The sequence below is a fragment of the Choloepus didactylus genome, chromosome X (assembly GCF_015220235.1).
Source record: "Choloepus didactylus isolate mChoDid1 chromosome X, mChoDid1.pri, whole genome shotgun sequence".
Classification (NCBI taxonomy): Eukaryota; Metazoa; Chordata; class Mammalia; order Pilosa; family Megalonychidae; genus Choloepus; species Choloepus didactylus.
The window spans coordinates 165,925,032-165,949,279 of NC_051334.1; the positions used below are offsets into that span (position 1 = coordinate 165,925,032).

At 39.8% G+C, this 24,248-nt stretch overlaps 1 protein-coding gene across 1 annotated transcript in view; it reads right to left on the bottom strand.

The window, feature by feature from the left end:
• GPC3 (glypican 3) overlaps positions 1 to 24,248 on the bottom strand; it is a 561,164-nt gene that overhangs the window by 406,605 nt on the left and 130,311 nt on the right. The window lies entirely within an intron of this gene.

Sequence of the window (24,248 nt, forward strand, 5' to 3'; positions counted from 1 at the left end):
AAGCTAGTTCCACTTCCATATTAAACTAAATCATCAGTATACCAAGTACCTAGACCATATTATCTCAGCCTCCAAAGAAATGTCTAAACTGAATTACTATTTAATATTGCATTCTCACCCCTTATGTTGAAGGTCAATACAGGAATTATCTATTTCATCAAGGTTGTTGTTCCTTTTCAAAACTGGAGTTGAAGATGTCTACCATAACCTATTATGTCTCATACCAGAGATCATATAGTAAATTTCAGGATAAAATTTGTTCAGGGAAAAGAAGCATACATATTTTTCTGCAGCAACAATAAAAACTATGCAAGCCAATGTATTTTCCTGTTTACTTTTGCTGCTAAGAAACATGTTGAATTGGCTTGTTCAGATACTTCATAGCATCCACCCTTTCTGGTTCCTTTAAGTTGGTAACTTTGGTTTTAAAATTTTAAAGATCCTATTTAACATTGTTTATAAATATCCCTCAGACATTTTTTTTAATGTATATAGAAGGAAAAAGTCTTAAATAAACAGAGTCACTAAAAGATATCTGGTAACAAAATGGCCCATATGCTACTGAAAGTTGACTCAAGTGTTGCCAACATCTGAGTTAGGGGCTGTGAGACCTGATATTTGACTTTGATAGTTTTGATTGGGGCATAATTAGTCTCCATTTGATTAATATCTTGAAACCTCTCCTTTTAGCTTGTCTACATAACAGATAAATGTACAAATCCAAGTGTCAATTATATAGCATCTCTAGATGTCTAAACTTCTAGAAAAATCTATAGCTCCCATCTTTAATGAAGATAACCATTAGCATTCTTTCTCTGTGAAAATAGCAATAAAGAATGGAATGAATCAATTTCAAAATTGTATGAAAGTGCTTCTTTCTCTTCTCTACCTCTGATCTGGAGAGGGATAACTTATAGGGAAAGCTACTTAAAACCCTTCAATGGCTCTCCACTGCCTTGAGGATAAAGTCCAACTGCTTTGGTAAGATGTTCATACAACCTTGTTAAGTAAAAATGGTGAGTTACAGAACAGTATGATTCCAATTTTATTGCGTGCATGCACATACACACACAAAAATAAAATAGACTAAAAATATCCATTAAAATTGGAGTGATTCTTTTGTAATATATATTTTCTTATTTTTCTAAATATTTCTTACTTTCAGTATTTTAATTTATTTTCTTATTTTCTTATTCTTAAATATGTTACTTCTGCTGTCAGAAAAAAGGAACAGTCCTTTTAAAAAGTTCAAATATTCACATATTCAAGAAGTTAGAAACCATTGGAGGCATGTTGGAGCTAATAGAACACTAAGAGATCATCTGGTCTCTACTTCGCTCTTTAAATATGAGGACACCTAGTCTGTGGGAAGACAAGTGACATCCACAAGGTCTCATAAGCAATCAATGGCAGAGTCAAAAATAAACCCTCCCCTCTCTGAGAGGGGTTACAGCAAGGACTTAGCCCTGGGGGCCAGGTTGGCCTGCAGAACTCTAAGATCCCTTCCCATTTGAAGAGTCTATGAAAATAATCTGGCACCATAGCCTCCTCTCAGGTTGGAAGTCCAAGAATCAGATGGGGAACAACAAAAGAAAAGTACCTTTAAGGCAAAATAATTTTTACAGACAGAGGAGTCATTTTGGGATCTTTGTGACTGCCACGCCTCTATAATTCAACAGTTTTTTTGTTAATTTCAGATTGTACATCTTGTTTTTTTTAAAATCACATTTCTTCCTAAACAAAGAAAATGTGGCCACTAAACAGAGATCTTTTGGTTGGTCTCCTGGCCCCTTTTTGTAGAGGCTTACCAAAGACTATGTCAAGGAGACTGATTTTTCTTTGAGGACTGGGAGTTGGCTTGAGCTACCACATCTTCCCTTCCATCTTGATTACTGGAAATGGAGTCATTAGTGCCTTTGAATCTAATCAGAGTAGAAAACCAATTGTAAAAGCCCATTTTAAGATTCTGTTTCTCAAGAACCATTCCCGGTATCAAGCTGTATTAGTTAGGGTTCTCTAGGGAAACAGAATCAACAAGAGATATCTGTAAATAAAAGATTTTATAAAAGTGTCTCACTGTGAGGATGCACAAGTCCAAATCCACAGAGCAGGCAACTAACTGGCAACTCCAAAGAAGGTGTTCGATGAACTCCTCAGGAAACGCTTTGCTGGCTAGCTGAAGAAGAAGTGAAGGTCCTTTCTCTCTTTCTCCCTTAAAAGTCTTCAAGTGATTTGATTAAATGCAGCCGATTGAATTCTCTCATCTGTGGCTGATTACGTCAATGACGGGCATGTTCAGCCACAGATGCAATCAATTGACTGCTGATTTGATAAACCAGCCTTCTGGTTTATTAAGCAGCCACAAATGTCCTTGCAGTAATGGTTAGGCCAGTGCTTGCTTGACCAGACACCTGGGCACCATCACCTGGCCAAGTTGACATATGAACCTAACCATCACAATGGTCTTCCCCCCTCAAAGCTTTGATCCTCTGAATGGTAGCTACATAAAGCCTCAGTCATGTCACTTTGTTATTCTTCTTCCATGGGTGGGGTTGGTAAATCAAACTACTGTATTGACTTTTGGACTACTGGTTCCCAATCTCGGGTTACAAACCAAATTCTAGTGACCAAGAGACATCTTCCCCAATCTTCTGGCTAAAGATAGAGTCAGGTATGGAGTAGAGGTTTTTTATTTTGGGGACGTGAAGTAACTTCAGGACCAAATTGTTCTAGACAACAGTAACAGTGGTGATGGTGATGACTGTGGTGCTTTGTCCTGTCAGCAGCAACTCCCAAGGAAGAATCAGCCTAACAGTTCTTCAGAGGCCATCTTGGTTGTAGTATGTGTTGGGAGACAATTCTCCATGAATCCCTTGTGGTTCTGCACATCTTTTGAGCAGAAGCACTGAGTGCCTTTATTCTGGAATATCTTTCCAAAAAAGTTTGTATAGCAAACAGCTTTGAAAGATAGTGTCTTCACTCTGCAGCAGAAAGCAGCTTTGCTTATTGCCTTGGAAGATGGAGATGATTACTATTCAGTATAATAAAGATAATGTCTCTCTCTGGAGCAAAGGGGTGGCATGCTTACTGCCCATTATAAAGGATTAGAGTTCCCTAAACTCAGGGTTCCTTTCCTGTAACACAACCCACTAGGCATGCACATATCACCTGGGCCTCTTCACATCATCATGTAGGAAGTGGGGCAAAAAATGTGGATACTCTGGCCATTGCTACTGCTGTGAGTAACTGATCCAAGAGTCTTATGCCTTCTGCCACCAACCATGAAACTGTGGCAGGCTAACTTGCTAACTTTCAAGAAGAGAAAAAATTGCAGACCCTTACAGGTCTTAGTCTGTTCTTCCTAATTGGATTCCTACAAAACACATGGAAGGAATAAAGAAGAAAGTAAGGAGTCTACAGCCTAAAGGTTAAAGGACTGCTTATGGTTTGAGATAATCATTGTTATATAACAAGTGCATGTGTTTTTGACAGTCACTAATAACTACTTTAGTTGCAACTGGGCTCAGGGTCACAAAACCTCATCAGTGCCTGATTTGGGGTAATAGTGGTACAAGAACAGGTTTAGACATAACCCAACATGCCTTCAAGGGCAGATTTAGACAGAAGCTAAACTGCCTTATGAAGTATCTCATTAGAAGAATCAAAAAGTCTAGTCACTGGTCACTTCTATATTTGGGGATCTCTGGTTTAACTCTCAGGCTAAATACCAACAAGCCTTTTCTGAAATTTTGTTCAATTTATAGTATCACTGTTTGAAAAAATATTTGGAATAATTCATTGCTGAAGATGTGTGGATTTTTTTTCATTTTTACTTCTACCTCATTATAAACTATACAATATGCCAGCGTATTGTTTTAGTGCAATTATAGAAAAGAAATATAATGCATGACTGGAACCCTTTATTCAGCAGTGGCTGTGTTCCAAAAACTAACTGAGAAAGATGTTACTTCCACTCCAAAAAACAAACAGAAATTCTTTAAGGCCAACAGAAAGCAGAATGGATTTTGTAGAATTACTAGATTATTGCTTTACTATTAAAAAATTTTTTGGTAATTACATCTTAGCTGGGGGGTTACATTATTCAAAATATGTCTAATTTTAATAGTCTACTTCTCTCCATCCTGAAAAGTAACCCCATTTTTCATTTATGAATATTGTTATTTCTGCCATTAAAGTGATGCATAATTTATTTTTTCCTGAAATAATAGGCTATACTCAGAAATCCTCATCTTCGATTTTTAAAAATGAAGGGATAGGAGAAAGATGTTCCCCTCTTCACCCCCATGTCTTGCAAATAAGTCAAGGTCCCCCACTGTATTTTCCTCAAAGGGTCCCAAAAATATGTTAGGAAGCAGATGTGACGTGAACCTCATACTGAGCACTGGAATCTTTTTGCACCCCGAACACATTAACTTGACATTTGGAAATATTGTATTTGAAAGTTATTATCACACTTAACCTTCTTAAATATTTCTGATAGAGAAAATATTTGCAGGGTGTCAATGAAAACAGTAGTTTAATTAATTTTTATATCAAAACAGCCTTCATTTCCCTACCCCCTAGGCATATTCTCCGTCGTTGGCCAAATTTATTTTTCAATTGTGGTTTCAGAAGTTTGCTCTGTCTATCAAGGTCACAACAACCCTTCTTCTCCTGGCCTAACCAAAATACTGGTTTGACTAAAGTGAAAGCAGTTCTAAGGGCATAATCCTGTGGGGTCTACTCCCTTACATCTACCCATCTTCTGCAAAGAAGGCAGTAGAGGCCTTTTTACCAGGTCATCTTTAATTCCTTTAGTGGGAGGTGGCAGAAGCAGCTCCAATGAACTGATAGGGCAAGATTATTGACCCAGTGCAGAAGGAGCAGACCTCAACAGACAGCTGATATGATTCCCACAATGTGGCAGTGACCAAGGAGCAGCTTTGCAGGACAAAGTTCCAGCAGGAGAAAGAAACAGGTAAGAAGAGCATGGTGCTGACTGGCTACTCAGAAGGACTTGAGTTTCCTTGGATGAAAGTCTCCCACCCCCGACTCCAGCTCCATATGCAAACATCACCACCAACATCAATACTATCTGCTTTTCCTTCCTGGAGCTTGTGCTGGGCGGAAGAAAGGAAGTAGGATTTTCAGAATCTGGTCTTCACAGTGTTTTCATCTCCTGGTCCCCAAAGCATTTTGGTCGCCCCCTTGTGGAGAGAAGCAGTAGTAACGTACACCTTGGAGGAGAACCCAGGAGCAGACCTGTATCAGGAGACTTATTTTAAACAAGTTAATGGACTCAAGAGGGTGCTTGGGTGAAAGCAAAGGAGTCATGAACACTTGTGGAGTGATTCTCAAGCTCATAACTGGTATTGGCCCTTTGTTCCCCAAATTAAAAAATCCACATCATTTGAGGTATCAGGTCACAAGGCAGCTTTGTGTATCTACTAGATAATGAGGATGAAAAATGTTGCTCCAAATTCATATCCGCTAGAATAGAAGAAAAAACAATGAACTAGGTATTAGAGACCTAGATCTAGCCTAGACCTGTAATAAGTTTACTGGATGGCTTTTGATAAGTCACTTAGCTGCTTGAGTCCCTACTTTTCCCATAAATGGTGATAATAACTTTCCGTAGATACTTCACTGAGTTGTTGAGAGCTTCAAATTAAAGAGGACCCCAAAGTATTAGCAGAAGCTATCATGACTTAAATACAGCATATGTAGATTTATAGCCAACACATATGACCTTCAGAGTTCCCTCTAACTTAATGATTATAGGCAATCTTATCTCTTCTAGTAAACCCTGCAGCTAGTGAGTCCAGGGGAGTGGGGAAGGGGCCACAGGGGGGACCTTGAGTCAGACAGACTTCAATCTCAATCCTGAAGCCACCTCTCATTCACTGTGCAACCATGCATGCCTTGGTTTCCTCATCTCTAAAATGGGGTTAAAGGTAATAGGACCTACCCCCATGGAGTTGTTGTGAAGGCTAAATGAGATAATGCATATACAACCCTTACACAGTATCTAGCATATAGAAAACAATTGGTAGATGTTAACTATCATCATCACCACCACCACCATCATCATCATCATTCATCATCATCACTCTCTTCGCTGCTCTTTTCATTTTCTTCACTTCTCTTTTGATAAAGATGTCAGTCTACACTTCTAAAATGCAGTGCATTTTATGGATAGTGGAGATCAAAAGAGAAAGCTGGAGTTCTGCCGGGGTTGGAGCAAGGAATGGTTGCAATAGACAACAATGTGAAACCTAATAAAGGAAGTTCTGAAACAAGTGTTGTTCTGTTTACTTCCTGATGATGCTGGGATTGTGGGGTCCTTTTGGCAGTACAGAGCATGACACCTCAAGGAGTAGTTGACAATGACTCTCACATCTATTCTGGTTCATAAATAAGAGTTCAAAACTGCCCGTGAGTATTATATCAATCTATATATCTTTGCCCATTTTACCCTAATGCATTACCTATATTTTTATCTTCAATTTTAAATTTGATTATGATTTATTCCTGCCAACTTGGCATTCCACTAGGCTGAAAAGCATAAGATGCCTATAAATAGTGATTTCATAATGCATACATTCGTTCAGCAAACACTCTAATGTCTATTTCATACCAGACATCAGGGTAGGCATAGGGGTTAAAAGGACAAGAAGAAGCTGGCCCTACTCTCAAAAATTTTACAACCAGTGAGAAGACAGGATAAGGTATTCATTCAGAAAGGAGGTGTAGTGTGTTGAAGAGTGTCTCCCCAAAATTCGTATCTACTGGAACCTCAGAATGTGACCTTATTTGGAAATATGGTCTTTGCAGATGTAATTAATTAAGGATCTCAAGATGAAATCACCCTGCTTTAATGGTGGGCCCTAAATCCAATGACTGGTGTCCTTATAAGAAGAGGGAGAGTTAAAGACAAAAAGAAACAGACACACATGGAGGGAATATACCCTTATAAAGGTGGAGGCAGACATTGCAGTGATGCAGCCAGCTACAAGCCAAGGTGTGGCGAAGATTGCTGGAAGAGGCAAGGAAGGATTCTTTCCTAGAAACTTCAGAGGGAACACGCCCTGCCAATACCTTGATTTCGGACTTCTAGCCTCCAGAACTATGAGAGAATACAGATCTGTTGTCTTTAAGCCACCCCATTTGTGGTACTTTATGATGGCAGCTCCAGGATACTAATATGCTGGGTACAGGAAAAGCAGACTTGGAGAGGAAGGCAATCAGCTCTGTATTCAATTAATGCCTTTGGAGATAGGTGCCTGGACTGAAAGACGTCTAGGCTGAAGACAAGTTGTTGAGTCCTCATCATTGGCACTCTTGAGGTCACCCATGGAAAGTGGGTACAGTGAAAATGGAGAAGAACCAAAGATAAGCCCCTGAGGAACCATGTTGGAAAGGTAGTTGAAGGAAAGAATACACGGAAGTGACAGATAGACAAAACAAAGCAAAGGAGGGAAGAAGATAACCAGGAGTGAATGCCACCCCAGAACTGATACAAGGATTTTCCATACAGAAATCAATAAAACAGAAAATAGTACCTGCTATTATTGTTATTATTCCTACTTTTAGCACAAATTTTATGGAGATCACGGAGGTGCATGTTTTTCCCAATCATTGTATATAACATCCGTCCTGCTCTGTCAACATAAAACAATAACATGTCTATACTTCATCATAACATTCTAATAAAGTTTAATACCAGCATTCAGCTGAAGAGGTAACTATTCCTATTTCATTTCATTGGCCTCTCCTCCCCCCCCTTCTCTTTGGTAAACTCCCCTCAACCACTTTCAAATCTTTTCCATCTGGCAAAAAAAAGTAACAGAAAATCTCATTTCCTGTGCCCGGCCTGCCTGATCCTTGTTGGCGACAGGGCCCACTTAACTGTCACCTGATCCTTTGGTCTATTCTTCACCTGATCTCCCTACCCCCACTCAGCTGTGATCTCATCCATTCTGAAACTCTGTGCACTGTGTTTACCTCTCATACCACATTCAACATATTCCACCTTTTATTATCATTGGGCTGTGTCTTCTCTTTCCTAAGACTAGAAGTCCCCTGAGTGTAAAGATCATGGCTGACTCATCTCTGGATCCCTATAATCCTAAAGAAACTGCCTGGGAACTAATGTTTAATGAATTGAACCACAGTCACCTCCAGGGTGAAAGATACCGTTACCTAAGCAATAGTTCACAGGCCAGAAATTACCTAATTCTCTACTTCTTTCATTTCAAGTTTGGATTATTGCACAAAATATTATAATCAGTGAAATCAATAACCTTCACATTAAGCCCTGAATACTAAAATGAAATGCTAAAATTCTGTTCTCTGGATATGCTCATGTTTATGATTTGACACATTTTTTTAAGAAAGCTCTCTGAGCTCTTCCTTACAGCTTAAGATGGAAAAAAAAAAAGAATTCAAACTTTACTGTTCAAATCCAGCAAAATTCACAGGATTCTCATTAGCTTCTCTATAGTCACTTGCAAAATGGTTGGAAGAGTGAAGGGTCAGAGCTTCCCACCGTTATCAGAACCTCCAAAACCTGGGAAGTAACCTGAAGAATGAAAAAAGGTCCCCACTGTCGAATTTTTGAGAAGGGGTGGAAATCAATGACCAATATGACTCTACCAAGCAGAGAAGTAGTATTTACTTGGTAACCCTTCCTACAAAAGCTGCCAATCTCAGTCAAAACACTAGTACAAAGGAATGCTAGCTAAGGCTCTGGGCTCAGAATGCAAACTCCTTTTAATAACTATCACAATGCATTTTCAAGTATGTATAAGACATATCTATTTGGTGAGTCCATTCTTTCTCATTGATGGCAACTCCTCAGCTTAGGGTCCAAAGCAGTGTATTCTGGTGAGAAAAATCTTCAACTAGTCCACCTTCCTCTTTCCTTAAGCAGAATCCCCAATTAGGAATGAAACTGCGATAATATTCAGGATTAAGCATGAACTTTCACTTGTCTAAATGAACTACTCCAAAATTCACCCTGCAAAGTTTCTACTCATTTATATCCAGCTGTCCTCTAGAAAGACCTTTACCCTGGCCTACAGGAATATCTTTAAACTGGATACTTCCCAAATTCAATTTCTAATTTTGCCAAGGCCTTACAAAGGTCCTTGTTAAAATCCCAAAATGTGCATCACTCCAAGTACAGTATTAACAGTTTTTCCTCACTCATGCTTCAAAATCGGTGGCCTATTTAACTGTTTGGACACAGTGCCACACCCCCACTCTTCTGGTAAACCAGTTAATATTTTCCTGTACCTACTTCCCTTCTCTAGTTTCCAGCACACTAGTTATAGTGGAGATAGCATGGATTTTGTGCAATCAATCTTGTTTTCTCAACTTAAAATCTGTCCCCTCAAATCTTGTTAGTCTCTCTGAAATGGGCCCTATCTCTTCCAATCATTTCTCACTATCACCCGAAAATCTCCTCTACTGAACATTTCCAATGACAATGATGTAAGTTCAATTTTTCCTTCCTGCTGTTTTCCCCCTCCCACACATTGCTTCATCCTTATTTGCATTCAAATCCATAATGAAATCAGGTATACATTTTCTTATTCTGTGTACACCCCTGCAGATTGGCACGATTCTTCATTGCTTCTACCGTAATCCAACTCGGAGTACTTTTCAGCAAATTTCAACGTCATGCATCTCCATGAGATTTCTAAATTGCTCTTATCAATTGGGCTTAAAAGCATAGCTAGAGAGAATTCAGTCAAACATTAGGGAGAACTTCTTGACCATGAGAGAGACTTAAATACTGGAACACATCACATACCACTCCCATAAAAAATACAAAATGCCTATCTTTAAAAATCTTTTAAAATAAGATGAACAATCATCACTTATATATGCTTTAGTTGTTGAGTTACCCAAGCAGAGGGGAAAAAAATATTTGTTCAAGAGCATTATTTAGCCAGCTAGGTGCAATTAGCTGCTAAGGACATAAGCTTTACTTTTGAGAACACGTAGCTAAAATGGGTTTCTTTGAAAATCCAGGCAAGATGTCTTCAATCTTGGGGAACTAAATCAATTGTAAACTTTAAAAATCCTGGCAAGAAACTAATCACTTCTAATTAGCTGCCAATGGGTTGTGAAAGACTAAAAATGGGAATTTTGCCCATCAAGGGATAAGCAGCATGCTGAGATGGGGATCATAGAGCCAGTAGGAAGTTCAGCAGAACCAAGAGAGACGCAGAAGTGCAAGAGGTGGGCTGACGGTGGCCAGGCTTCCAACAGCAGTGCATGGATTGGCACGTTGTCCCTTTAATGATGAGACATGATAATGTGCATGTAACTTTGATGGCTTGAAATGCTGCTACTGCCTTTCATTAATACCATTGTCATCGTAATTTCTCCTTTACCCTACCATGGAGAGCACTCCACAGGTAACATTATATAAATAAGGAAATCCAAATGGCTACAAACTTTCAGGGTAATTTAAGGGAAATCTCAAAAGAAGGAGGCATGACATATCATTAATATTTGATGAGTATAGAATGTGATATTTTAAATGTATGCATCAGTTTTATTCCTTTTAAGGGCAGTATTCTCTTCCTGTCCAGTAAGAGGCAGCATGGGGTATTTAGAAAGATCTGAGATAAAAATACCGGTTTTGGAATCAGACATGAATTTTGATTCCAGTTCTGCCACTTCTTAACTGTAAGACCCTGGGCCAGTCAGTTAACATCTCTCAGTTCCTTTATCTGTAAAATGGGTGTGATACTACACTAAGAATTATTGTGAAGCATGTGTGCATGTGAAAGCACATAGCACAGTGGCAAGTGGTTAAAAATAACGGCTCACTTCCCTTAGGAATTCCTTCTACCTACTCTTTGCCACCTCGGTTTTCCCTAACCTGCTCTGCTTTCTTCATAGTCTCCCTTCCCAGCCTGCTGTCATCTCACTATAATAGTCATCTCTCCCTTTCCAAGTGCAATTTTCCTTCAGCAAAACCATAACAATTAATAGAGATTAGTGGGAGTGAATAGATACCTGGCAAATTTATAGGACTAGAAAGATTTCCATAAACTCAGGGTCTGAATGCCAAAACACCACATCCCAGCTTTGGTAAACAATGTGATATCCATTATGAACAAACACTGAGCATCTAGGTGCATCAAGCATTATGTTAGATATTAGGGTTACAGAGATAGGAACCCATCCCTGCCCTCAAAGAGCTCAGAGTTTAACGGAAGAGAGAGACAGAGAAACATAATTACAGTAGAGGTTAAGAACCAGTAAAATAAAGTACAGGACTGGCAAGGAGGATGGAGAATCCAAAAATGTTGGCTTATATCTCTGTGTGTGGTGAGGGTGGGGGGCTAGTATGGTGGTCAAGGAAGAGGTCCTAAAGAAAGACACTTGCTCCAGTCCCAGCTACGCTTTACACAAACTACATCACCTTGACCAAGTCAGTTCACTTCTTTGATCCCCAGTCTCCTTATCTAGGAAACGAAGGGACATTCCAGGAGCCCTTTCTGCTTCAATGCTATGCATCTATCATTCTCAGTGAAAGAAAAATAGCTTCAGATTCCATATTTCTTTTTATCCACTCATTTTCCCTTGCAGTCAATCGATCATTTTGAGTCGCTTTGCCTCACCCTCCTCTATCATGGCGGAACTGTGTGGATTTGATACCATGGCCGCAAGAGAGATCCTCTTGGCAAAAAGAAGTTCCCTCATATGGAAGAGTCAGCTTCTTCATTGTTCCTTGTAAAATGAGATGATAGATTGAGTCCTGAGCAATGGTTTTACATTTTGACCCCAGGGATTCTGTTTTCACATGACGAGACTTCAAAACCTATTTTAGTAACTTATCATTGACCCTCACAAACCTCTACCTTCATATCCATTTAACAGACGTTTATTAAGGCTTTCTCTGTGTCAGGCATTAGGCTGGGGGTTATGGCGGATGCAGAAATGATTAAGATATGGGCCCGGTTGTCAGGAAGCCTATGATTTATTTAGCAGCTGTGGCACAGAGCCCAGTGCTATATAAAACATATTACCAAGGCAATCTTTGTTCTGTCACAACTGGAGCCATGAGTCCTCAACACGTATGTGTGGTTTTATAGAAGTTGTGCATTCAGTAGGCGTTGAAAGTCACATGTCAAAAGCTGAGCTGTTAAAATTCAACCCCATTAGTAATGAAAGAAATGAAAGCTAAAACAATGAGAGTTCATCCTTCTCCTAGCATATATTATTTAAATGAGTCAGTTCTACTGTCACAGAGCTTTGCAATACTTTTAGGCTCTATCTCCACTGATTATGGTTTGGGGGCAGGTCACTTAACTTGTGTGTGCTTTAGGGAATCGATAATTACTGCGTGCTTCAAAGGGATACTGTGATGGCGAGCGCGATAGCATTGATGAAATGCTTTGAACTCGGGAAAGAAAGATATACAGCAAGTAGTAATGGATATTTTAATTATCTACTTGTAATGTTTCTGTTTAGATTGCCCTTAGCAATTTCATCCACTTTCATTTCTTCAACTATCGTCTCTCTGCAGATGACTCCCAAATCTCTGTCTACTCTTCCCTACCACAAACATAACATTTTCTTCCCTTTAAATATCTCTTCTTCTCCCCTATTCTTCTTATTTTCTGGCTTTTTTGCCTCTCTCCTTAATTATACCACAAATATTTTCATATCAGCTTAAATTGCTTATGAATGAATCATGAACTTGATTAACCCACATGCTCTTAAATCAATAAAAGTTGGTCTAATTAACTCGGATATGAAATTTATAGAACTATTTTTAAATGATCGGTCTTTGGCTCCTGCTAGGTATATAACTATATAAATTTTATATGTGTGAAAACCTTCAAATATGAATGCAATCTCCCCCTTCACCTTACAAGTTCAGCCCCAAAAGCTATGAGTTCAAGAGTCCTGGCTTCAGATCCAGGTGAGCTGGGTTCTAATCTTGGCCCCACCACCAACCCATGGTGTGATGATCTTGGGTAAGTCACATCCCCTTTATGGGCTTGTTTCTTGGCCTTTAAGATGAAGGGAGTGGACTGGATTATCTTCAAGGCCCAGATGACAGATATGAAAGCATCTCAACAAATGGAGAAGCACCACTCTACGGATAAGCTGCCTCCACCCTTCACTATATCCCTGCATAGAACAGCACCAGGAACAACCCAGAAGCTCAATACATGACAACATAATTGGAATGACACACTACAGCAGAGCTGCCCACATCCCAAGCCAGCAAATAACCTTTTACTGGCAAGTACGGTCCACTAAGCCTTTCGGCAATTATTCTCGTACAATAAAGCTGTCAGTCCTTGTTTTAAAAAGTACTTATAGAAAAAAGGATAAAAAGGGGGGAGGGGGAACTAGTCTTGTTATAAGAGTGGGTTAGCAGAGGTGGGGAGATATTTAGTCTGGTGGACAAGATTCTGAGATGGAATAGTAAATGAGAGAGCAGAGCGCTATCAGGATGAATGAAATCTGGGTACACAGAGCAGGCCTTATGCATGAACTTAACAAGTGGAACAATAGGCAGTTCAGGAAACAGGGCTTCTTAGCTGTCACTGACGGTCCCTCTACCCATCCATCTAATATCAAATAGACATCCTTAGGGCCACTGCTAGCTCATAGGGGGCCTTTGTGCAGATTAGGAAAAGGTTCTCTCTTGGCACTAAAAGGCACCCCCTTTGGGCCATCCTGTTGGAAAGGATGGAGAAATTGCAAAAAGTACCATCTGGGGTGGACCAATTAAGAAAATTCAGTTCCCACTTGTGCACCCTCAGCCTGGCATCTACCTTACTCTGTGGTCCTGATGAAAAACCTTCCTCCCCTCCTCTCTCATGACTGCCCCAGCATTAGTCCAGGGCAAGATTAATTTCTGACTAATTGCTGTCCAATTCTGCATTCACTTGCTTCACTTCCATCACTGCTCCATTTATACTGGGCACCACTATCATATCTTGTTGGGCTTCAAATTGGGCTCAAAGTCACCCTGGAACAACTGAAAACTAAAGGTTCCCATCAGTTCCTTTAATGAAAAGGGTATCATTTTGAATAATGGAAACCAAAATGAGTCTCATTTGGAGGGAAAAATATTTCCCAAAGCAGGTACCATGTAACATTTTGTCCCATGAAATACTCCTGGGAAAATAAGGGTGTTTTGGTCAGGTACATTTAGGAAACACTATATACTATATCTCTCTCCTGGAAATTAAAATCACACATTAGTGAATTAAGGCTCTTAGAAGTTCTGCAGTAAAGAAACCTGTTGATTTGTTTCACCCACCATTTCCCAAACTTATTAAGCATGGAACCTTACTAAGAGGCCATCACCTTTCATTCAAGGTGTCATTCTCAGGCATCTTCCTGACAATATGTGCCTTCTGACACCCGGTCCAGCCTTCTTGGAGAGGATTTCCAAAGGCAGAGATATTGGGGCCTGAGGGAGGGGTTCCTGGAGAGCAATAGTTCCAGACTGACATTCCCTGGCTCTGACCCTCCCTGGGAATTCCCTCAGGGGGCCAGGTGTGCACCCACAGCCCCAGTGAAAGAAAGCCATTGTCATGGGATTTTGCTCTGCCAGGGACACCAGGGCCTGGTTTGGGGGTGTGGGAGTGGAGGTGAAGGGGAATGTTAGGCTGCTTCAGATGACAGGAAGTAACTTTAGCAAGCAAGGTTTGGGGCTTTGGAGAGAAGAAACACTGCTTCTCTGCACTCAGGTTTCAGGCTCCTGACAAAGAAAGGATTTTCAGAGAGATTTACAGACACCCCACCTCTAACCCCACCCATCACACACATATATGTCAAGAGTTTTGAGTTTGCAAAGCACTACAGGCTTTTTATCTCATTGGACCCTGACAACTCTGTGAATTGGGAAAGGGAAGGAAATACTTATGGAACACCCAAGATGTGTGAATCACAAAGGTTTTCATCCATATGTTAGCCTAGAAAATCGTTAAAATCTTCATAGCAACCCTATGAGGGTAAGTGGCATAACTGTCCCCCTTCTTTTCAGAGTTTAAAACTGATGCTCAGCAGTTTGGTGTGCTGAGCCCTCTATCATGGCACTTGCCCTTATGAGGCTCATTATTGCAAAGGAATAGCTAAACCTGCTTATAACTGTGCCTAAGAGTCTCCCCCGAGGGCCTCTTTGTTGCTCAGATGTGGCCCTCTCTCTCTAGCTAAGCCAACTCAGTGGATGAACTTACTGCCCTCCCCCCTATGTGGAACCTGACTCCCAGGGGTGTAAATCTCCCTGGCAATGCAGGATATGACTCCCAAAGATGAATCTGGACCCGACATCCTGGGATTGACAACATCTTTTTGACCAAAAGGGGGATGCGAAATGAGACAAAATAAAGCTTTAGTGGCTGAGAGATTTCAAATGGAGTTGAGAGGTCACTCTGGTGGGCATTCTTATGCACTATATAGATAACCCTTTTTAGGTTTTAGTGTACTGGAATAGGTAGAAGTAAATACAGGAAACTATCAAACTCCAGCCCAGTAGCCTTGACTATTGAAGATGATTGTATAACAATGTAGCTCACAAGGGGTGACAGTGTGATAGTGAAAGCCTTATGGATCACACTCCCTTTATCCCATGTATGGATGGATGAGTAGAAAAATGGGGACAAAAAACTAAATGAAAAATAGGGTGGGAAGGGGGGTGTTTTGAGTGTTCTTTACTTTTATTTTTTATTCTTATTCTGATTCTTTCTGGTATAAGGAAAAAGTTCAAAAATAGACTGCAGTATTGAATGCTTAACTATATGATGGTACTGTGAACGGTTGATTGTACACCATGGATGATTGTATGGTATGTGAATATATCTCAATAAAATTGAATTTAATTAAAAAAAAACTGATGCTCAGAGCACAAACTTTCTAATAGTAACTGGGCCAGGTACTGAGAATATAAAGGAGAATCAGGCAGACATAATCCTTTCCTCAAAGTTCCCTCAGCCCAATAGATAAGAACAGCAACTGAGCAGCCTTCAGAGAACACTGTGAAAAACTATTGTGGCAGTTAAAAATTGTGATCACATCTAAGACTCACTGAGAGCCTACAATGTGCCAAGCTCTGTGCTAAATGCTTTACGTGCATTATCTTATTTAATCCTGACAACATTCCTATGACGGACGTGCTTTCATGATTCCCAGCCTTCAAATGAGCAAACTAAGCCTCAGACAGCAGAACTGACTGACTACTCAGGTGTTGAACAGCTTGGCAAGGGTGGAGCCAGGATTCAAACTCAAATTGTTTTAAGGATAGAGGATCCTATGGATTTGACGTTGAAGAGCATCTTAAACTTCGTATTCCAGCACAGATGGTAAACTGTCTTTTTTTAAATTATTTAATTAATTGAAATATTAATTTTAACCCAGCTGAGAGAGGGTCTTTTTTTTTTTTGTATAGGTACAAAACTGCACAGGCTTAAAAGTCTAGTTAAAGATAAACCTATCATAGTAAGTGACTAATCTGCATCTAGTCTGGTTACTCTTAACTCGGGATAACTTAGGGTTGTTGGGCTCTCAAGACCATACAGTGGAGCTATGGCTGGAGACCATTTACCTTAGGTCACAAGAGTGGAACTGACTTAAGTGTTCCTGAAATTTGGTCCTCAGAGCTAGAATCTGGCTAGTTTCTATTTAAAGTTTCAACTTTGAGTTCTTGTTTCCACAAGATGAGCAGCCCCAAAGTCTGACCAGCTTAAGTTTCATTATGTCTTCTGTACTATTTTAAATCTGGACTGGATCATGGGTGATACTAAATATACTGGGGGATGCTTAAAGAAACTGAAGGGGAAAAGCCCAAATTCATTCAAGAATAGTTTTTGGCTCCTTAAACAAACCTCATAAATTAGGTTTGCGAGCAAATATGAACTTGCATGTTACATATTCTTTACTGGCCACATTCTTGGTATTTTAGGAAAAGGGGAATGTTTTGCCACTCAGTAACTGAGGGGTTTCACATTCCACTCCACCCTTGAAGAATGGAATACTTATTTAATAAGTCAAACTTGTTTTCCTGTCTAATCAGCATATGCCAAAAAAAAATCATTCACTGTGGGAAACTGAGTTTTCCATGCTGCCTGAGGCATATCTAGGGTGGTGGCTTAGAATGCTGAGCCGCAGGCCTGCATAGAATGCCATGCAGGCCCGCCCTGTAAAGATGTAAGCCTTGTGACTATGATAACGATATACACCTGATGTGTCTTGTGACTATGATATACACCTGATGTAACTTGTGACTATGACATTCCTGATGTAAACAAGATGTACAGAGGCGGGGCAAGATGGCAGACTGGTGAGCTGTATGTTTTAGTTACTCCTCCAGGAAAGTAGGTAGAAAGCCAGGAACTGCGTGGACTGGACACCACAGAGCAATCTGACGTTGGGCATACTTCATACAACACTCATGAAAACGTGGAACTGCTGAGATCAGCGAAATCTGTAAGTTTTTGCGGCCAGGGGACCCGCGCCCCTCCCTGCCAGGCTCAGTCCCGGGGGAGGAGGGGCTGTCAGCTCCGGGAAGGAGAAGGGAGAACTGCAGTGGCAGCCCTTATCGGAAACTCATTCTACTGATTCAAAATCCAACCATAGATAGACTGAGACCAGACACCAGAGAATCTGAGAGCAGCCAGCCCAGCAGAGAGGAGACAGGCATAGAAAAAAAACAACACGAAAAACTCCAAAATAAAAGCGGAGGATTTTTGGAGTTCTGGTGAATATAGAAAGGGGAAGGGCCCTGAGGCGCATATGCAAATCCTGAAGAAAAGCTGATCTCTCTACCCTGTGGACCTTTCCTTAATGGCCCTGGTTGCTTTGTCTCTTAGCATTTCAATAACCCATTAGATCTCTGAGGAGGGCCCGTTTTTTTTTTTAATCCTTTTTTCTTTTTCTAAAACAATTACTCTAAGAAGCCCAATACAGAAAGCTTCAAAGACTTGCTATTTGGGCAGGTCAAGTCAAGAACAGAACTAGGAGAGCTCTGAGACAAAACGCAATAATCCAGTGGCTGAGAAAATACACTAAACACCACAACTTCCCAAGAAAAGGGGGGTGTCCGCTCACAGCCATCATCCTGGTGGACAGGAAACACTCCTGCCCATCGCCAGCCCCATAGCCCAGAACTGCCCCAGACAACCCAGTGTGACGGAAGTGCTTCAAATAACAGGCACACACCACAAAACTGGGCGTGGACATTAGCCTTCCCTGCAACCTCAGCTGATTGTCCCAGAGTTGGGAAGGTAGAGCAGTGTGAATTAACAAAGCCCCATTCAGCCATCATTTCAGCAGACTGGGAGCCTCCCTACACAGCCCAGCAGCCCAGAACTGCCCTGGGGGGACGGCACTCACCTGTGACATAGCACAGTCATCCCTCAACAGAGGACCCGGGGTGCACGGCCTGGAAGAGGGGCCCACTTGCAAGTCTCAGGAGCCATACGCCAATACCAAGGACTTGTGGGTCAGTGGCAGAGACAAACTGTGGCAGGACTGAACTGAAGGATTAGACTATTGCAGCAGCTTTAAAACTCTAGGATCACCAGGGAGATTTGATTGTTAGAGCCAACCCCCCTCCCTGACTGCCCAGAAACACGCCCCATATATAGGGCAGGCAACACCAACTACACATGCAAGCTTGGTACACCAATTGGACCCCACAAGACTCACTCCCCCACTCACCAAAAAGGCTAAGCAGGGGAGAACTGGCTTGTGGAGAACAGGTGGCTCGTGGACGCCACCTGCTGGTTAGTTAGAGAAAGTGTACTCCACGAAGCTGTAGATCTGATAAATTAGAGATAAGGACTTCAATTGGTCTACAAATCCTAAAAGAACCCTATCAAGTTCAGCAAATGCCACGAGGCCAAAAACAACAGAAAATTATAAAGCATATGAAAAAACCAGACGATATAGATAACCCAAGCCCAAGCACCCAAATCAAAATACCAGAAGAGACACAGCACCTAGAGCAGCTACTCAAAGAACTCAAGATGAACAATGAGACCATAGTACGGGAGATAAAGGAAATCAAGAAGACCCTAGAAGAGCATAAAGAAGACATTGCAAGACTAAATAAAAAAATGGATGATCTTATGGAAATTAAAGAAACTGTTGACCAAATTAAAAAGATTCTGGACACTCATAGTACAAGACTAGAGGAAGTTGAACAACGAATCAGTGACCTCGAAGATGACAGAATGGAAAATGAAAGCATAAAAGAAAGAATGGGGAAAAAAATTGAAAAAATCGAAATGGACCTCAGGGATATGATAGATAATATGAAACGTCCAAATATAAGACTCATTGGTGTCCCAGAAGGGGAAGAAAAGGGTAAAAGTCTAGGAAGAGTATTCAAAGAAATTGTTGGGGAAAACTTCCCAAATCTTCTAAACAACATAAATACACAAATCATAAATGCTCAGCGAACTCCAAATAGAATAAATCCAAATAAACCCACTCCGAGACATATACTGATCACACTATCAAACACAGAAGAGAAGGAGCAAGTTCTGAAAGCAGCAAGAGAAAAGCAATTCACCACATACAAAGGAAACAGCATAAGACTAAGTAGTGACTACTCAGCAGCCACCATGGAGGCCAGAAGGCAGTGGCACGATATATTTAAAATTCTGAGTGAGAAAAATTTCCAGCCAAGAATACTTTATCCAGCAAAGCTCTCCTTCAAATTTGAGGGAGAGCTTAAATTTTTCACAGACAAACAAATGCTGAGAGAATTTGCTAACAAGAGACCTGCCCTACTGGAGATACTCAAGGGAGCCATACACACAGAGAAACAAAGAAAGGACAGAGAGACTTGGAGAAAGGTTCAGTACTAAAGAGATTCGGTATGGGTACAATAAAGGATATTAATAGACAGAGGCGAAAAATATGACAAACATAAACCAAAGGATAAGATGGCTGATTCAAGAAATGCCTTCACGGTTATAACGTTGAATGTAAATGGATTAAACTCCCCAATTAAAAGATATAGATTCGCAGAATGGATCAAAAAAAATGAACCATCAATATGTTGCATACAAGAGACTCATCTTAGACACAGGGACACAAAGAAACTGAAAGGGAAAGGATGGAACAAAATATTTCATGCAAGCTACAGCCAAAAGAAAGCAGGTGTAGCAATATTAATCTCAGATAAAATAGACTTCAAATGCAGGGATGTTTTGAGAGACAAAGAAGGCCACTACGTACTAATAAAAGGGGCAATTCAGCAAGAAGAAATAACAATCGTAAATGTCTATGCACCCAACCAAGGTGCCACAAAATACATGAGAGAAACACTGGCAAAACTAAAGGAAGCAATTGATGTTTCCACAATAATTGTGGGAGACTTCAACACATCACTCTCTCCTATAGATAGATCAACCAGACAGAAGACCAATAAGGAAATTGAAAACCTAAACAATCTGATAAATGAATTAGATTTAACAGACATATACAGGATATTACATCCCAAATCACCAGGATACACATACTTTTCTAGTGCTCATGGAACTTTCTCCAGAATAGATCATATGCTGGGACATAAAACAAGCCTCAATAAATTTAAAAAGATTGAAATTATTCAAAGCACATTCTCTGACCACAATGGAATACAATTAGAAGTCAATAACCATCAGAGACTTAGAAAATTCACAAATACCTGGAGGTTAAACAACACACTCCTAAACAATCAGTGGGTTAAAGAAGAAATAGCAAGAGAAATTGCTAAATATATAGAGACGAATGAAAATGAGAACACAACATACCAAAACCTATGGGATGCAGCAAAAGCAGTGCTAAGGGGGAAATTTATAGCACTAAACACATATATTAAAAAGGAAGAAAGAGCCAAAATCAAAGAACTAATGGATCAACTGAAGAAGCTAGAAAATGAACAGCAAACCAATCCCAAACCAAGTACAAGAAAAGAAATAACAAGGATTAAAGCAGAAATAAATGACATAGAGAACAAAAAAACAATAGAGAGGATAAATATCACCAAAAGTTGGTTCTTTGAGAAGATCAACAAGATTGACAAGCCCCTAGCTAGACTGACAAAATCAAAAAGAGAGAAGACCCATATAAACAAAATAATGAATGAAAAAGGTGACATAACTGCAGATCCTGAAGAAATTAAAAAAATTATAAGAGGATACTATGAACAACTGTATGCCAACAAACTGGATAATGTAGAGGAAATGGACAATTTCCTGGAAACATATGAACAACCTAGACTGACCAGAGAAGAAATAGAAGACCTCAACCAACCCATCACAAGCAAAGAGATCCAATCAGTCATCAAAAATCTTCCCACAAATAAATGCCCAGGGCCAGATGGCTTCACAGGGGAATTCTACCAAACTTTCCAGAAAGAACTGACACCAATCTTACTCAAACTCTTTCAAAACATTGAAGAAAATGGAACACTACCTAACTCATTTTATGAAGCTAACATCAATCTAATACCAAAACCAGGCAAAGATGTTACAAAAAAGGAAAACTACCGGCCAATCTCCGTAATGAATATAGATGCAAAAATCCTCAACAAAATACTTGCAAATCGAATCCAAAGACACATTAAAAAAATCATACACCATGACCAAGTGGGGTTTATTCCAGGCATGCAAGGATGGTTCAACATAAGAAAATCAATCAATGTATTACAACACATGAACAAGTCAAAAGGGAAAAATCAATTGATCATCTCAATAGATGCTGAAAAAGCATTTGACAAAATCCAACATCCGTTTTTGATAAAAACACTTCAAAAGGTAGGAATTGAAGGAAACTTCCTCAACATGATAAAGAGCATATATGAAAAACCCACAGCCAGCATAGTACTCAATGGTGAGAGACTGAAAGCCTTCCCTCTAAGATCAGGAACAAGACAAGGATGCCCGCTATCACCACTGTTATTCAACATAGTGCTGGAAGTGCTAGCCAGGGCAATCCGGCAAGACAAAGAAATAAAAGGCATCCAAATTGGAAAAGAAGAAGTAAAACTGTCATTGTTTGCAGATGATATGATCTTATATCTAGAAAACCCTGAGAAATCGACGATACAGCTACTAGAGCTAATAAACAGATTTAGCAAAGTAACGGGATACAAGGTTAATGCACATAAGTCAGTAATGTTTCTATATGCTAGAAATGAACAAACTGAAGAGACACTCAAGAAAAAGATACCATTTTCAATAGCAACTAAAAAAATCAAGTACCTAGGAATAAACTTAACCAAAGATGTAAAAGACCTATACAAAGAAAACTACATAACTCTACTAAAAGAAATAGAAGGGGACCTTAAAAGATGGAAAAATATTCCATGTTCATGGATAGGAAGACTAAATGTCATTAAGATGTCAATTCTACCCAAACTCATCTACAGATTCAATGCAATCCCAATCAAAATTCCAACAACCTACTTTGCAGACTTGGAAAAGCTAGTTATCAAATTTATTTGGAAAGGGAAGATGCCTCGAATTGCTAAAGACACTCTAAAAAAGAAAAACGAAGTGGGAGGACTTACACTCCCTGACTTTGAAGCTTATTATAAAGCCACAGTTGCCAAAACAGCATGGTACTGGCACAAAGATAGACATATAGATCAATGGAATCGAATTGAGAATTCGGAGATAGACCCTCAGATCTATGGCCGACTGATCTTTGATAAGGCCCCCAAAGTCACTGAACTGAGTCATAATGGTCTTTTCAACAAATGGGCCTGGGAGAGTTGGATATCCATATCCAAAAGAATGAAAGAGGACCCCTACCTCACCCCCTACACAAAAATTAACTCAAAATGTACCAAAGATCTCAATATAAAAGAAAGTACCATAAAACTCCTAGAAGATAATGTAGGAAAACATCTTCAAGACCTTGTATTAGGAGGCCACTTCCTAGACTTTACACCCAAAGCACAAGCAACAAAAGAGAAAATAGATAAATGGGAACTCCTCAAGCTTAGAAGTTTCTGCACCTCAAAGGAATTTCTCAAAAAGGTAAAGAGGCAGCCAACTCAACGGGAAAAAATTTTTGGAAACCATGTATCTGACAAAAGACTGATATCTTGCATATATAAAGAAATCCTACAACTCAATGACAACAGTACAGTCGGCCCAATTATAAAATGGGCAAAAGATATGAAAAGACAGTTCTCTGAAGAGGAAATACAAATGGCCAAGAAACACATGAAAAAATGTTCAGCTTCACTAGCTATTAGAGAGATGCAAATTAAGACCACAATGAGATACCATCTAACACCGGTTAGAATGGCTGCCATTAAACAAACAGGAAACTACAAATGCTGGAGGGGATGTGGAGAAATTGGAACTCTTATTCACTGTTGGTGGGACTGTATAATGGTTCAGCCACTCTGGAAGTCAGTCTGGCAGTTCCTTAGAAAACTAGATATAGAGTTACCATTCGATCCAGCGATTGCACTTCTCGGTATATACCCGGAAGATCGGAAAGCAGTGCCACGAACAGATATCTGCACGCCAATGTTCATAGCAGCATTATTCACAATTGCCAAAAGATGGAAACAACCCAAATGTCCTTCAACAGATGAGTGGATAAATAAAATGTGGTATATACACACGATGGAATACTACGCGGCAGTAAGAAGGAACGATCTCGTGAAACATATGACAACATGGATGAACCTTGAAGACATAATGCTAAGCGAAATAAGCCAGGCACAAAAAGAGAAATATTATATGCTACCACTAATGTGAACTTTTAAAAATGTAAAACAAATGGCTTATAATGTAGAATGTAGGGGAACTAGCAATAGAGAGCAATTAAGGAAGGGGGAACAATAATCCAAGAAGAACAGATAAGCTATTTAACGTTCTGGGGATGCCCAGGAATGACTATGGTCTGTTAATTTCTGATGGATATAGTAGGAGCAAGTTCACAGAAATGTTGCTATATTAGGTAACTTTCTTGGGGTAAAGTAGGAACATGTTGGAAGTTAAGCAGTTATCTTAGGTTAGTTGTCTTTTTCTTACTCCCTTGTTATGGTCTCTTTGAAATGTTCTTTTATTGTATGTTTGTTTTCTTTTTAACTTTTTTTTCATACAGTTGATTTAAAAAAGAAGGGAAAGTTAAAAAAAAAAAAAAAAAAACAAGGAAAAAAAAAGATGTAGTGCCCCCTTGAGGAGCCTGTGGAGAATGCAGGGGTATTCGCCTACCCCACCTCCATGGTTGCTAACATGACCACAGAC